We start from the raw sequence: 16,018 nt of genomic DNA, 5'->3' as shown, positions 1-16,018 counted from the left end.
GTATGGACGACGAGAGCCAATGGGAGTCGTGCAACTCACTCGAGTCGATCCAGCATGACGTAGGATAAGGAGACTTCGTGAGTCAAAACTGATCCAGAGTGAATACTAGAGTGTAAATCGCAGTATTTTTTACAATTTTTTCCTGGTAAGGAAAATATTATAAAAATAGGTTCAAATGAGAAAAATTTACCGCCTAATGACGTCATCAGGTGGCATCTCCTATTTGAACACATGTATTTTAGCAGATTAAACCATATTGTCATATCTCCTCCAATAATTGTTCAATTTATGAACCAATAAGGGTATCCTCGTTTTCAGCGTACTCAATTGTTTCCACTTCATCATGAAATTCATTTAATTTCAGACACTAACTGTTTGCGGTAGACGCACGAGTGTTAAGATTATAAGTTGGAATTTTTTTCCAACGTGCGTTAAAAACTAGACCGTTTGTATAACTAGTGTTGCGCACCAAACGGCATATCTCTTTGTGGGAGAATTGTGCTCATATGAGCTTTTTCCCTCTGTATTTAGATTTCCAGATTTCTGGATTTTTAACGCGCGTCGGCTAAAAAAATCCAACTTACTAATTTCAGACACCTGAAAATTCTCCATTTCTCTTCAAAATTTTTAACAGCGTGGGTACTCTAGGTGCAACTTGCAACACTAAACGACGCTCCGGAAGCATGAAGGGGAGAGGGGGGAGGGAGAGAGTGCGGGAGAATGAGCATAATTAGATATTTTCAGGAGGCGAGTCTTGGCCTGGATGGAGAGGCCGGCAAGGGTGCGAAGTAGGGCGCGGAGAGGTCATTAATAATTGATGAGAAGAACTAAGGGCAAATTAGATTATCATTTAGCCGTTTTTATTTCTCTCGGAGGAGCACACCTCGGACCGATTCTTAATCCTATCTCCAGCTGATTCCGGGCGTTTAACTATTCAAGCTGGGAAGCCGCTAGGGACGTCGCCAGGGATGCGATACGGGACAGGGACGGCCCCTTCCGCACCCTCCCCCTCACCCTCGCCCTCGTCTGGCGACAATAAAAATCTCCTCTCGGCGTATCAGCCGAATTATTCACTCAATATTTAAAAAATTCAATTTTAATCCGCCGCGTCGCGTCGCAGTCCGATACCCGCTTTATGGCCGCCCCGCGGAATTTCCTTTAAATGTCGATTTTTCTTTATCAACACTCATCGCCGACCCCCGCTTTCCACCGCGCCGCACACGGCGATCGCCGCCCCTGAGAACTGGCCAAAAAGCAGCGGTCAAGCCAGAGACAAACTACGGGCTGATTGTTGAAATTGATAGACAAAGCTATAGACAAAGAGGACATAATGAGTATGAAGCGATCCTATTGATTGATTTGAGTGGTTCTGTTAGACTACGGGAGAAAATGATGGACTAAAGGGACCCTCGTGAGTTGTCGTTAGTTAGTCTATTACCTACCTCCTTTGTCCATTCCAATCAACCTTTTCCATCCATAGGATCCCTCCATATCATTTTTGTCTTCTTTGTCTGTAGCTTTTTCTATCAATTTTAACAATCAGCCCGCAGGTCTCTTGGTGACAGGTGGAAACTTCCCTTTCGAGCAAACGACACTTCCTTATGGACGATTATAAGGGAGCAATAGTCATCACCCTTTTCTTGACTGTTGATCTACTAAGTAGATGATGAGCTTCAAGTGACGTCATGTGTTTATGAGGGGTTAGTGTGTTTTTTTTATTAAATTTTAAATACTTTGTAAATGGCTTATAAATTCGTTTAAATTAAACGATCGTATTGATCGGTTTAATTATTAGGTACATATTTTTATCTTTTAAGGTAGCGACCTTAACAAGATGGTATCGGGCCTTGAGAAGAAATTCTGGGATCTAACCGCAATATATCCGAGGCCAAAGAGATAAGAAGAGCCGCAACATTAATAGCGGGCCGATTGGCACCCTCTACTTTTACGAGTTGTCTCTGATTAACCGATCAGTCTAGTGCCCATTTGCTGGATTCCTTATGGGAAATAACACGGGATTCATTTTTCATCGAATGCAAGGAAAAATTTACACGTCGGAGGTTTCAAAAATCAATTCTTCAGATTTTTCTGAAGAGATTGATACATACATGACTCTTTTTTTTCTCAAACACCCTAAACAGCTCGACCTGGAATTTAACTTGTAATATGACACTTGGTGTCAGATTATTTTCAAGTTATTATTACACACTATCCCCGCAAGATCCGGAGGGAGAAAACGAATTTAGAAAATCTGTCGCACTTCCATCGAAAAATAAAAATAATTTTGACAAATTGGCGTTCAGGTCGGCTTCTCCTCTGGCGCATTAAATGAAGTTGAATAACAGCGATTTAAAGAATGGCAAAAATGAATCAAAATGTCTCAACATGACTCATCTCAATTTAGCCACTATTCGCGCAAAGCTCATATTTATATCCACGCTAAGAGCAACCGGATTGCTCAGTCTTTCTTTTTTTTTACGAAGTTCCTTGGTCAGCTTAAGTGAGTCACGGTGCGACGATGTCCATTGAGCTCTTTTCTGTGTCTTGTCTTGGTTCACCACATTTTATGGCTCGATTCTGTCTCCTTCGACCTTCGTGGCTTTGTCTTTTGATCGGAGTCAAGGAGAATTCTACTTGTGCTCACACTTTGCTCCGGGTCGTGCTACCTCCGTAGATACTAGTCTTTCAGTTACTCTTTTTCAGTATGACGCTATAACTGAAATACAAGTGCTTTTTGATCCGAACAGGGTAGCATAAAACAAAAGAAACCTACGAAACATTGGAAATTTTGATACTTCACGAGGTTGCGGAACTACTTGAAGAATATGATGAATTCATTTCAGGAGCGGGATATGCAACCCACACTATGAAAACAAAATATTACAGATAATCCTTAATTTTTTTTATCTAACTTTGGATCTGTATATCTTTTTGTCGCATGAGAAACACGAGGGATAAAAACGAGTAAAGCATTGCCTCTATTCTATTTTTGAAACGTTTTGATAAAAAAAAATCAGCTTTAGGTGATGTTCCAATATTTGGAATGTTTCTTTTAATGTCTTTCATATCTTCCTGAAATTTCAATGAGAAATCCGCCTAGCCATTCCTTCCCAAGTGATTCTTTATTTTTGAACTTTTGCATTTCTATAGTTTAAAGCTGGATATCTTAATTGAATTTTTCCATGCAACGCAACAAAATATGAGAAATTACATTATTGTGTCTCATAGACCACAAAATGGCATATCCGTTATGCGTAATGGACAGGGAAAACAATGTCCTGTCGGTTACGTAACTGACGCGGCATTTTGTGAAACTCAACCTGTCAGTAATAATGACTTCTCATATCGACAGAGGTGCAACTGCAAAAGCATGTATCTTGTTTGCAGTGTTTCGAAATTTTCGCTTCTTCTTTATTTTTTCGGAGAGAAAACCAGCCAATTTTACACCTTGAAATTTATACAGATTACTCTCTAAACGAGGAAGAAAAATGAGTCTAGTTTTCAAGAAATGACGTTTAGTATTTTTCCACGTAAAAATAAATTATAACCAGAATTCTACAGCCTCGCAAACTGTTTTTGCAGTTTCACCGTCGATATCGATCGCCAAAGTGGGAAGCCACGTATCTCCATTGCGGTGTTTCAAAATTTCTGCTACTATTTTAATTTTTGAAGAGAAACAAGCCAATTTCGCACCTTCAAATTAACACAGAATATTCTGTTAACAGAAGAGAAAAATAAAGGAAGTTTTCTAGAAATTACGTTGACTGTTTCTTCCAAAGACAAAATACGAGATCACAGGAAATCTGCAATGTAAAATAAATGGAGATTCGTTTCACACTTTGGCCATCGATACTTTCCTTTCATACAGGGTCATCAGTGTGAACGATATCCAAAGGCACTTGTATTCTCTTTCAATTAATGTGTGCTAAGTCCTTGAAAACGCTAAAAACTGTCCTGGCGACACCACTTTCCCCGCTATCGTGAAATCGGCTAATTACACACTGACGTCATCATACCGGAATCCCCACGGAGCGTTACAACACGATGAAAGTGCGTTGAGAGGCAAAATGGGTTGGAGGTTTGACACCGATTAAACGTTTCATTCGATGGATACGCATATTCACTAAGTGAGGGGTGCAGCCGGGTTAATTTACCGCGCGCGCAAAACGGAGCCCGCTTGATTGAGTTAATTGGACTCCGTTGAACTAGGTTAAATTATCGTCATTGGCGCCCTTTTTTTCGCGGGGGCGGTGAAATGCCAACGCTCCACCTGAATTTGATGCGCTAAATTAAAGAGCCTCCGCCCCAGGATAAAGTGCTGAGCGCCATGTGACGGAGTCAATGAGTAAATAAATTACTTCAGCTCCAGCTTCAGACACAAATCCCGACTCTACGGAGTGTTGCATAGACGCTGCCCTGCTATGCTGCGCGCTGGCCAATAATTAGGTAACCCGCTTTTGGAGTCTCAAAATATTATTGAAAGGTTTACTTGAAGAAAGTAGCACTGGAAAAAAAACACATTGGATCTAGATTCCAAACTCTTGAAAACATTGACAAGAAAAAGTACTCTTGATTCTATCAGATTTAAGCTTAAATCAAAAGAAAATCCGCTCAAATTAAGAGGCTTGGTTCTTGATTTAAGCTTAAATCTGATTGAATCCAGAGTATTTTTTCTTGTCGATGTTTTTAGGATTCTGAACTCTAGCTCCAATGTGTTTTTTTTCCAGTGAGAAATACCAAACCGCCTTCTCAGAAATTCAGTTTTTGAAGAAATACTATTCTTTGGGGGTGGACATATCTTAATACCGAGCGATTCTACCAAACTAGCCATTTTCTGAAATTGTTGCATCTGCTTCAGAGGAAGAGGGCCCTAAGTTACGAGCCATTCCTTAGCCCTTAGTCATATGTATTCCTTTCACTTTTGAAAATGATATTGCGCATGAAAACGTTTTTTACAACTATTATTTCGGCTTCCTTTCGTTGTTTCCTGAAAGTTCAGGGAGGGAAGTCAGGCCAATCATACTGGTTAATGCAAGAAGGGGATGGGAGGTTGTCTTACGTGCTTTACAACAGGGGGGCAGGGGGGATCAAAAAGTTGGTCAAAATGCCTGGCATAGTACTCGAAAGGCCCCATGCTCGGAAAATGCGTACCTATCTCTATTGCAACGTCTCTATATCTCCGGTTGCATGTTATTTTTCTAAACGAAAACCAACCGAAATATCCTATCAAAATAATGTTGTTGAATGAATGAACACATACATTATGGTTTACTTTAGCTAAGCTCTAATTTTCAAGGTTCAACAAATATGTTCTAGTTTAAATGATCTGCTCTAATTAGCTGGAGCTGGACCATAACTCCTTGCATCACAACGGGAACGCATCATAGCTAAATCTCAGTAAACCATTGCTTTAGCCTCAATTAATTAGGAACGACTAACAGTTAGGCTTGGATCAGCCTAATGTAGGCATACGGAACATTGGAGTGCCGAGGAACCTTCCTAAGTCAGCTACTTTCTTGGCTGCTTGCACTGGCTGAAGTATTCAACTTGGATCCCACTTGTAACGGGCACTGCCCAGGCGAAACGAGAACCAGCCCCATTGACGGGGCGGCCGCGCGCGGACCGTTGCCAAAAAGCTCCATTTGAGCCCTTGGCCTAAGAATATCGGTAAGATGGGTTAGACGCCTATGGATCATGTGCCTATTACGTCAAAAAGCGAAAGGTCGCAGTTTTTGCCCTTTAATTTGCCCTTAAAGGGACCGCAACGGCAGATCCGCGGCGAGCGCGCCCTGGTGGCGGAAATAGCAAACGCGGTCGAATTGTGCTCGCCGCGCACAATATTGTGTTAATCTTATGACAATATTAGAAACAGAAGCCTAAAATGTTTATTTTCTTAATCTTGTGACAATGTTAAAGTGCGAATATTACCACAATGTTGTAAAAATAATGTTAGCATAATATCAATTCAGCAGTTTTAGATATCCAATATTGTGTCAATATTATGACAATATTACGAACAGAAGCCTGTTATGTTTGTTGTTCTAACGTTAATTGAATGTTAACATAATAACAATACCGCAGTATCACAGAGATAACATCGTCTCGATATTATTTTAGCAATTTTGTTTTCCTAATATTGTGTCAATATTGTGTCAATATTATAAGCAGAAGCCTATGTTCAGTATTTTTTTTAATAATGTGCCAATGTTAAAACTAACATATTACTGCAATATTGAAAACATAACTCTACGACAGTATTAGTTTACCAATATTGTATAACCAATATTGTGACAACATTGTGACAATCTTGGAATCACCGAGCACCACCTGACCTTGGATTTCTAATGTTGCTAATATTGGTGCAATATTAAAATACTAAGGTTATATATCCAGTATTGATGGTATATTGTACCAAGATTCTCAGGCCAACCTTACTGTTGAAATATGCTCACAATCTCGCTAAGGTTGCCACAATATTATTCCGATCTGCCTAAGGTCAAATTTCCGATTGGGTATCTTTCCTGTGTATCTTTTAATATGAGAGAAACATTCAAAGTAAATTCCAAGGAAAAGTGTTTCTCAATTTTCTCGAAAAGAAAAATACAAATCTGAAACATTCCCAGATATTTGCATCGGCACAATCAGGAATATGCCTTCTTTACTTCAGCCATAAATCTCCGATATTGACACAATTCTACTAAGTACTAATAGGTCCTGTTATTTTTTGAGAGATTACCTGAATGACTTATTTTTTTAGCACGGAGTTCGAGAAAAACTTCCAAAAAATATCACATTAATAATGTTCGGAGAAAATTAGAATGTAACTTAAAAATTCAGGACTTACAGCTGTTTTTGCAGTTAAGAGGGATTTCCCCGCTGAAGCAGAAGTATTTAGTTCATAGAATGCGACGAAGAGATCTTGATTTCAAAAATTCGATCATTACACTGCTCTTCTTGGTAACATGGCAGTTTTGTGCTCTCAAGTTTGTTCAGGTTTCATGAAGCGGTATAAGCAGCCTTCATTCGACAATATATGCAAACAAACTCGCACGTTTTCAATTCAGAGTGGTCCTCAATCGATAATATTCTACGAAGTACTTATCTCATGCATCTATCTACACTTGCTATCGGTGATTGCAGCCTTGGTGGATATTATAGGTACGAGGAGCAACACAGTGTGAGTGTTCTACTCCTCTCAGAATTAAAGTTTATTGAAACTGTAAGCACTACAGACTTAATCAAACTTATAGTTTTTTAACGTTGGTATAGTTTTCCAAAACAGGGTGAAAATTTTAGATTTGATAAACTTTTTGGCACTTTGTAACATAATTTGTTGCAGTTCGGCGGGAAAGGGAAAGGAGCCTTAATTTATGGATGTAACACATCACTGTTTTGGTCGAAAGGGGAAAAAAGTAGAATTTTCAAATTGAGTAAAAGGCGTTTTGGAGATTTTCAGTGTCCATCCCGTGTAAAGAAAACAATTTGGTGGCCTCATATCTAGCACTAGCCGCGCCACCCTTCCGGCGGCACCCTATCTTCCAGTGCTCCTGTTTTCCGGAACCAGTACCGAATTTCGGAACTTTTGAGATTTTCCTGAGTTTTTCCCGGAGTTTTTGAAATTCCCGAAAGGTTCCGGATCTTCTGTGTTTTCCGGAACTTTAGAAAATATCTGAAAAGAATCCCGAAACTTTTGACGGTCATGGAATGAGAGTACTGTCATCTTAATCTTCCTCTTCGCAATTTTTTTGCCGCCCTAAGTCGCGGCCTTGACAGAATATGTATAAATCCGGTCATACTTCAAAAGAAAAAGTAATGATTTAAAAAAAATTGAAAAAAATAAAAATCAAGGTTATACGGTATTTTTCCAATTTTTACCAAAAACAATTTTTCCCCCTTTTGTTCACGTTTTAATTGATTCTTATAATTCTTATTATTCTATTGATTCCATAGTAAGACTCGTATATCTTGATCTGTCACTCCTGCTAATTTCCATTTTCCGGCTCTATCTCTCTCCCTCCATTCCCCTCTCCTCGTCTCCACCACTCCTCACATTTTCTACTTTCTTTAAGACTCTATTGCTAATTTTTATTTCATTGGTTTGGGATCTCTTCTTACTTTCTCCGGAACTCCTAATTTGTTTCAGAACGATTGTGTGATGAAGACACGCTTAGCTCTTTTTATTTCCATTAGGGCAAGAACGGTGGCACACCCCGTAGGCAAGGTCGGCACGGGCGGGAGGTGGAGCCATGAGTGATAAAGAAGACTCCGGTATTTCAACCATAACAGCGCGGTACTATAACCATAAATCTGTCCGTTTAAAGACAGTTTCATGGAGTTGCCAAAATGTATTTGAACGGAGCCCCCTCCGCACCCCCATAGCGGCGCAGGGGCGGCTGCGGCGGTGGCGGTGGCGGACGAAGGTAGCTCCCAAGAAGGGGTGAGTGGCGGAGAATTAACTTCCGCACGCACCTGGGCCCACGCGCGATCAATCTCTGTTTATTGCCCTTCTTTCTCTAGTTACAATGTACCAAGATTAATGAGCCTTCTCACCCCGATCCCTGTCGACAACTTACGCAGCCACCCAACCCTTCGCGCCCCCTCGCTTCGACCTCTTCGACCCTGGGTCCCTGGCTCTCGTCCCATCCCGCCTACGGAATTCGAATCTGGCCGAAGGGATTTTCGTAATACCGTGCATCAGCAGTTTCCGCCGACGACTCAATCAAAATGAGGTGAAATAATAATAATGGAAGTTTAGTGTATATCGTTACACACACTGAAAAAAAACTCCGGCCGTGGAAGCCGTACTTGCGAGCTACATAGACATACCGTCCACGTTCCAAGCTCAGAGGTCGAAAGTTCCGGTCGTAGCATCCGGAGCAATCGAAACTACGGCTCCAGCACCCAAAAGTTCCGGTCTCTGAGCCTGGAGCGGACGGTATGTCTATATAGTCCGGAACTTTGTTTTTCAGTGTATAGAGCATAATAGAGTCGCTAGGTATGCGGTGGAACGCCGTCGAAGTCAATCCTTGAACGGCGCATTCCTAGCTCCCAGTTCGCCGAAAGTGTGAGCCATGCGGCATATCGATGAATAGGAGGAGAAGAGAATAAGATAGAGTAAGAGAGAGAAAATGCAATTTATGAAACTGTTTGTCACGTAAAATGACTTCGAAGTTGAAATTTTTCTTTAAAAAAAAAAAATCATTTACTCAGCTGCATTAAATGAAATAAAACTTAACTTGACATGCCCAAGGCGGGTCAAATTGACCCGACTTGCTAAAACATGTGTTCCGAGGATTGTATGGGGCCAGTGCATACGAGTTTTAGACAAACGTCTACAAATACAACGTAAGAACAAGCGGAAAAGCTCTTAGAGAAGCGCTCAGCAGTTACACAAAGCACAAGGACAGGATTGAAATTAAAAGACGCGGCTCAAAAGCTGCATTTCTATGGTAACGGTAACATGGTGAGCTGTTTCATATGGAGGCGAATTTTAACAAGTTCCAAAAAAGTTATCACCGGCGGAAAAAAGTTCGGATGAAAAGAACTCAATACCTGGACTTTCAGACTTAATAATAAAGTAACTATAAACTTCCCGGCAAAAGCAAATTTCGAGAATGTTATTTATTTCATCCGCTAATTTATATTTAATAACGTTGATGGGTTATTATTAGATAGTAAAAAGAAATTCTGAGGATCTCACGTCGGTTATGATTTGGTGAGTTGAAGAGCCATTTAGTCGTTTGAGCGCATGAGCGCTCTACTATGGAAGAACTCTATTGGCAAAACGAAAACAATAAGAAGCGCCTGTCTATCGGCTGAGCGCTTAATAGAAACAAACATCAAATTGAAAAAAAAAATTATAATAATCGAGAGTTGAGAGACGTATTTGGGCCTCAATTTGAAATTTTCTTCCGAATCTGAGCAGCACCTCATTATTAGCAGTATGAAGGCATTGCGAGTTCATGCCTCGCGCCAACGCGCCTTCAATTTTGCAGATGCAACACGGACATCCATCAAGTACGAATAGATGTATCTCTGCGCCGTCATCAGCGCGCATCCTTTACCTTGCTCTATTTCCACTTTAATAGTTCTTCAACCAAGAAAAATCAAAAGCAAAATTAAGCAGCAATCAAATGCGTCAAATAACGTCTGAAGAACGACGTGACGTCAATTCTTTTGTATTATAGATTCTATTCCCGTTGGTATTCTTGCGGAATCATATGCCTAAATGTTTGGTTTATTGAGAATCAGCTAAAATTACTAGTTTTTTTAAAATGTTTAGATACTAAAATAGATGAATAACATTTCCTTTAGTAAAAAGTAAATAATAAAAAGTAAGTAGAGGTTTCGCACAGTGCATGCATTTGTATAAATTTTGCTTCAACGTGCATGATGGCTTTAGTTTCGTGGAGGAGGTGTAGTCGGCTATTTACTCAAACGTTCTAACCATATGTCATTCAACGGTATTATATGAACGTAGCATAACAGAAAGAAAAATGTTTGCAAACTTTGAGGAAAATCTAGCAGTATAAGTGAAAGAAAGGTTCTTAGAATGATATACAATGAATCATTGCTACATTAAATACAAAATACAGAAGAAAAAATATTGCGATTCTTATAAATTTTACGGTAGATTCGCAACTAATTTGATGTTTATCCAAAGCATAGAATATTTTTTTCCGTATTTTGCATTTCTTGCAGTGGCAATAACTCATTGTAGTCTCTCCCAAGGATCCATTTTATAAGTCATACTGCTGGGTTTGACTCGAGGTTGGTAAAAATCATCCATTTTATGATGCTCTTTTAAGGTGTTCCATAAACTTCCCTTAATCGCAGTATATAAATCTGTCTGAGGTCTCTTATGAAAAGGAGTTGTTTAAGGGACGACAATGATACGACCCTTGATTGCAGGAAGAATTGGGATTCACGAGCCCAACAAAAACCGTCAAAAATTAGAATTAAAAAGCATTGACAAAAAAACAAAATCTGATCACTTAATCAACATGCATTCCATTGCTCCGTTGGAACAGTGCTCCAAATCCACCCCGCAGAAAATATTTCACGACGAAGATAAGGACCTCATCTCATTTCCCTCTGTACCGCACATTTACAGTATTTGCAAACACAGTGAAGCGTAACTTCATTCTTATGTTGCAAAATTGACTTAAAAAATTCAGTTTTTTACAGAACACGACTATACTGCAATGCAAACTTACAAGTTTGCTGATAACCGCGGGTTGGCTGATTATTGAAATTGATTTACAAAGCTATAGACAAATGAGATAATGGGAAAATGGAGTATTACTATTGGTGGAAGCAGGTGGTTGAAATAGACAAATGAGGTAGAGTAATAGACTGACTAGTGGCAACTCACGAGAGACCCCATAGCCCATAGCGAGTTCATAATTTCCCCCTCTGTCTATAACAACCACCCGTTTCAACAAATCGGGTCCCTCCATTTTCCCGTCGTCTTCTTTGTCCAACGCTTTTCGATCATATTTAATAAGCTCGCTGCAAATAATTCGAGGAAAATTCTGTAAAATTTTCACTTAGAAACTCCCAACACACCTCTAATGCACTGGAAAAAAAACACCGGCCGTGGAAGCCGTATTGACGGGATATAGACACACCGTTCGCGTTCCGAGCACCGAGTTCGAAAGTTCCGAGCGTAGCACCCGGAGCAGTCGAAGCTACGGTTCCAGCACCCGCAACATTCGGCCTCTGAGCCCGAAATGGACGATATATAACATATATCTATATAACATATATCTATATATATATAACATATGTTTACAAAGCCCGTAACTTTTTTTTTTCAGGGTGAAATTTAAACATTTTCAAATGGAAATTTTGCAACGGTGAAATTTAGTTACGTCCTTTTGTCTGAGAAACGACAATATGCATACTTACCGCTCGGGAAGTCGGCGCAAGTTCCATGCAGGACCCGGCGGAAAAAGCAATCAAAGTTTACAAGCCGGGATTCGCATAAAACGGACGAGCAGAGCGGACATACCACGGAGGAATAAACGAGAAGTTTAATAGGTCCTGAACGGAAATTAGATATAATAATCGGAAGTTAGATTATAATCTAAGATTGATCGCCGGGCCGGGGATGAAGTTGCGGGGGCGCCGCGGGTCGGGGGGTGGGAAGGGGGTGAATGTTACAGCAGCGTCTCTTATATACGAGCAGGCAACTCGCATAATCTCTTCGCCCCCGTCTTGTATTTTACTCGGGCCAACTTAGCCGAAGAAAACAAATTAGGAGCCAGGGGGCGGAAGGGGGCGCGGGGGAGGGGAAAAAGGGGAGGGTTGTCACGGGGATCCGTCCTCGCCGGCGAGACAGCCAATGGGGGTGCGTGGCGACGGACCAATAGCGAAGGAGCCGCGGCTCGTTTCGGGGAGCGCAGCATGGTTGCCGTGTAGTCCTGGAAAAACATCGATTATCCCAAATTTGAACGGGTTGTTTGAAAAGGAGCGTGACCACCAAATGTTTATAAATTGAGTTTTCGACGGGATATTATTTTTTAAGGGTAGATGCACCTTACTGCCAAGCGATTCTACCAAAATTGTACTTTAAACGTCAAAATGTCTCGTTTTAAAATCTAAATTGATGGGAAAAGAGCGGGTACTCCTCATGATAAGAATCATAAGTAAGGGCACCAACTGTAATTTTTAATATTGTCATCGCCTGCTATTTGATTGTCATAGTACTGTAGAAAATGGCAGTTTCGTGGAACGTGTCCACCAAAATTAAAAAAAAATGTATTTCTTGTCCAATTTTTCCAACTGCCTCTAGTGTGACCGTACTCCTTGGTATGCAAAATTTTGACTTGATTTTTTCGAGCAAAAATATGAAGAATTGTCAAGATTTCAAGAATTTACATTTTTCTCGAAAGACGGTACTAAACGGCTTGGTGAAAGATGAGCGTAACCGCTGGGATTTTCTTTTAAAAAAATGATGGGAAAAAAAAAAAAAAAATCCAATCCAATTTGTCCGATCTTCTTTGAGTGATTGTAACCTTGTCGTATGTGGAAAACTGGTTGACTTCCCGAATAGAAATATGATTAATTGCAAAAGAAATCAAGTTGTTTCATATTTTGGTGGTTACGCCCCTCTTCAAATAGCCTTTTCATTTAACCCCGTGTTAAATATCACCAATTTAAGCACAATGTGGCAAGCTCGGCGCGCACCCCCTGGGGATCGATGAGCTAGCTTAGAGCCAGACAATAATACGATATTATGCCGGTGCGGCTTGCTCTGGCTCGGGGGCTGCGAGTCCTTTTATTTTTCTTTCCCTCTCCCCCTTTAATTTTTTCCTTCCTCCGCTATTACCGCTCTTTATTACGGCACGGCTCCGTTCCATCCCTCCGCTCCGTAAACTCGACTGCCCTGTTCCCCATGATTAAGCTCAGTGCCGCTCCGTATCATTTCACTTAGTCCTTCCTTGTTTCCCGTTTCGCGTCGCTTTCGGTCAACGGGTTGTGCGCCACGCCGTATTCCATTGCTTCCCTCGTGCGGCCCAGTTGCTTTTTTGGGGATTTGTCCGCGTGGAAAAACGCCTTGGAAATGTTATGAAGTGCAAGATTTTTTTTTTTTTTTTTTTTTTTTTTAAATGGATGGACTCAGTTCACGTTGAGGTGAGTAAAATTTGTCACTCGGAATTTTACGGTTGCTTTTTCTATTAGTGGAGAATTTGCACGAAAAAATTGTTTTGATATTAGGCTGATTTTGAAAATCGTAGAAAAAGTGCGAGATTTTTATTTAATGAATGGGCTGAGCTCACGTTGAGGTACGTGGGTTTGTCACTGGAATTTTACGGTTGCTTTTACATTAGTAGAGAATTTGCTCGAAAAAATTTTATTCTTCACTTGAGAGTACTTATTAAGATGAGTTCCCAGTGTTATTTTTAATTTTTAACTGCTTTGGAGAATCGTAGTAAAAATCGGAGATTTTTATGGACTGAGTTCACATTATGATGAGTAAAATTTGTCACTCAGAATTTTACGTTTGATTTTTCTATTAATGCAAAATTTGCGCGCAAAAATGTTTTCTACATTTGAGAATACTTATTGAGCTGAGCTCCTAGTATTATTTTTAATTTTTGGCTGATTTGAGAAATTATATGGACAAAAAGATTTTAAAAAGGGGAAATTCGCTTTCTTGTGACGTCATACATCGGCAGTGTCATTCAAAAAAATTTGTTTTGGCAGATACGGTAATTGCTTATAACCTCCAATAATTGTTCAATATAGAAACCAAAGAAGATCCTCTTACTCAAATCATCTTTCAACATGAAACTTATGAAATTTCAAACGCCTGCGAATTCTCTCTTGAGGAAATACTCGCAATAAGCACTATATCCGCCTTCTGATGCTGGTAAAATTGGGCAACTCTAAACATTTTGCAGCTAAACATTTCAAAAGCCCCTGCGGTATATTTTCTCCTAAACGTCCTCTGATAATGAGTTTTCATTTGCTTTTCTGTTAAGATACTAAGTATTGATAATTATATCTAAGTTAGGTTTGCCAAAAAATATCTACTAAGTTGCCAAATCTTAAAATTTTTGCATAGGTTATACAGTGGGTACTATACATTGTTACAAAGAAAACCCCGATTTTGTTCTAAGATTTCATGATTGCCTGATTGTTTTCTTATCGTTTTCTTTTCCACCAAAAGAAGACGAGAAAGTGGGCATGAACGATATATTATTTTGTGCGCACCATTTTGAATCGAGTAAGACTGTATGAAGTAGGTTGTGTACCTGTAATTTTGGCCCATATATAAGAATTTTTAGTCTCAACCAAGCTGTCAAATCTGAAGGAAAGACATGAACCGTTGAATCCTGATACCTACTAAAAAAAATTTCTTTTCTTTCTTTTTTTTAAAAAAAATCAATTTTTCTTTTGAAGTATACATCAAAAATGTATTTTAAAAACTTTTTGAGTAATGCATCCGGCATAAGAGAATTTTATGACGGTATGTGTTGTTTTAAGATGGACGTTGCTCTGAGTAGCAGTTATGTTGCGCTTTTCTAGGATTTTGTGGATACATTTTGGTACGCGTCTTGCAACAACTCCATAGTTGCTGCAGTTATTAAGGCGGGATTTTTTTTAATATTTAAAATTAATAAAGCAAACTCCCGCCTAAATAACTGCAGAAACTGGAATATTTCATTTAAAAAGTGCCCCAGCCGAAAAAGATAAAAAAGAAAATTATGAAAATAATTGAAGAATGGTAAGAACTGATTAATAAAATATGATGAAAAATTGAATTAATGAATGAATAAAATTAAGATTAACGAATAATAATAGAAAAGTGAAATTGGACGATGGCTTGAGAGGTCAATCATACACTCAAACATTTCTAAAAATTCCACCAAGTGTTCTTACAAGATTCAAGCTTTTTAAGAGCCGATGACTCCCAACCCGTTTAAATAGGAGGGTAAAATAAGGCAGTTAATTTCATCGGTTTAGTGCCATTCATATTAAAGTCATGATTTTTTCATATGCTTAAAACACAACTAGTGATAGCTTAACAGACTTATATCGAGCAGGAAAAACTTTGAGCGAAGGAAAGGGGATACTGTCCTTTTGACGTTTGAGTATAACTTTGAATAAAATTAAATCATTATTACTACTACGTATACATATTAAGCTATTTCCACTATTTTTTTATTTTTTGACAGCAGAGTGTCATGTACAAAATTAAAGTATTTTGAAAACAGAAAGTCTCAAAAAAAAAAAAAAATTAAATTGGAATCTCTTGCCCCCAAGAATGAGGAATGAGATCAGTTTATTAGAAGTCCACGAAGGCTCTGAGAAATTAATTTGAAAAAGTTTTTCCCCTCTGTGTTGGTTATAGGGATTTTCAATTTCTAGGAGACACTGCGGTCTGATTACCGATATTGACAAAGAGAAAATGGTGCGATCCTATTGGTTGGAACGAATGGTTGGTATACTACATTGCTATAAGGTAAAACGCCGTATGAGCCTCCAGACGTTGCCATACTTCTAAGGC

This window comes from Bemisia tabaci, chromosome 2 (assembly GCF_918797505.1).
Source record: "Bemisia tabaci chromosome 2, PGI_BMITA_v3".
In the NCBI taxonomy this organism is placed as follows: Eukaryota; Metazoa; Arthropoda; class Insecta; order Hemiptera; family Aleyrodidae; genus Bemisia; species Bemisia tabaci.
This window is presented reverse-complemented; position numbering follows the sequence as displayed.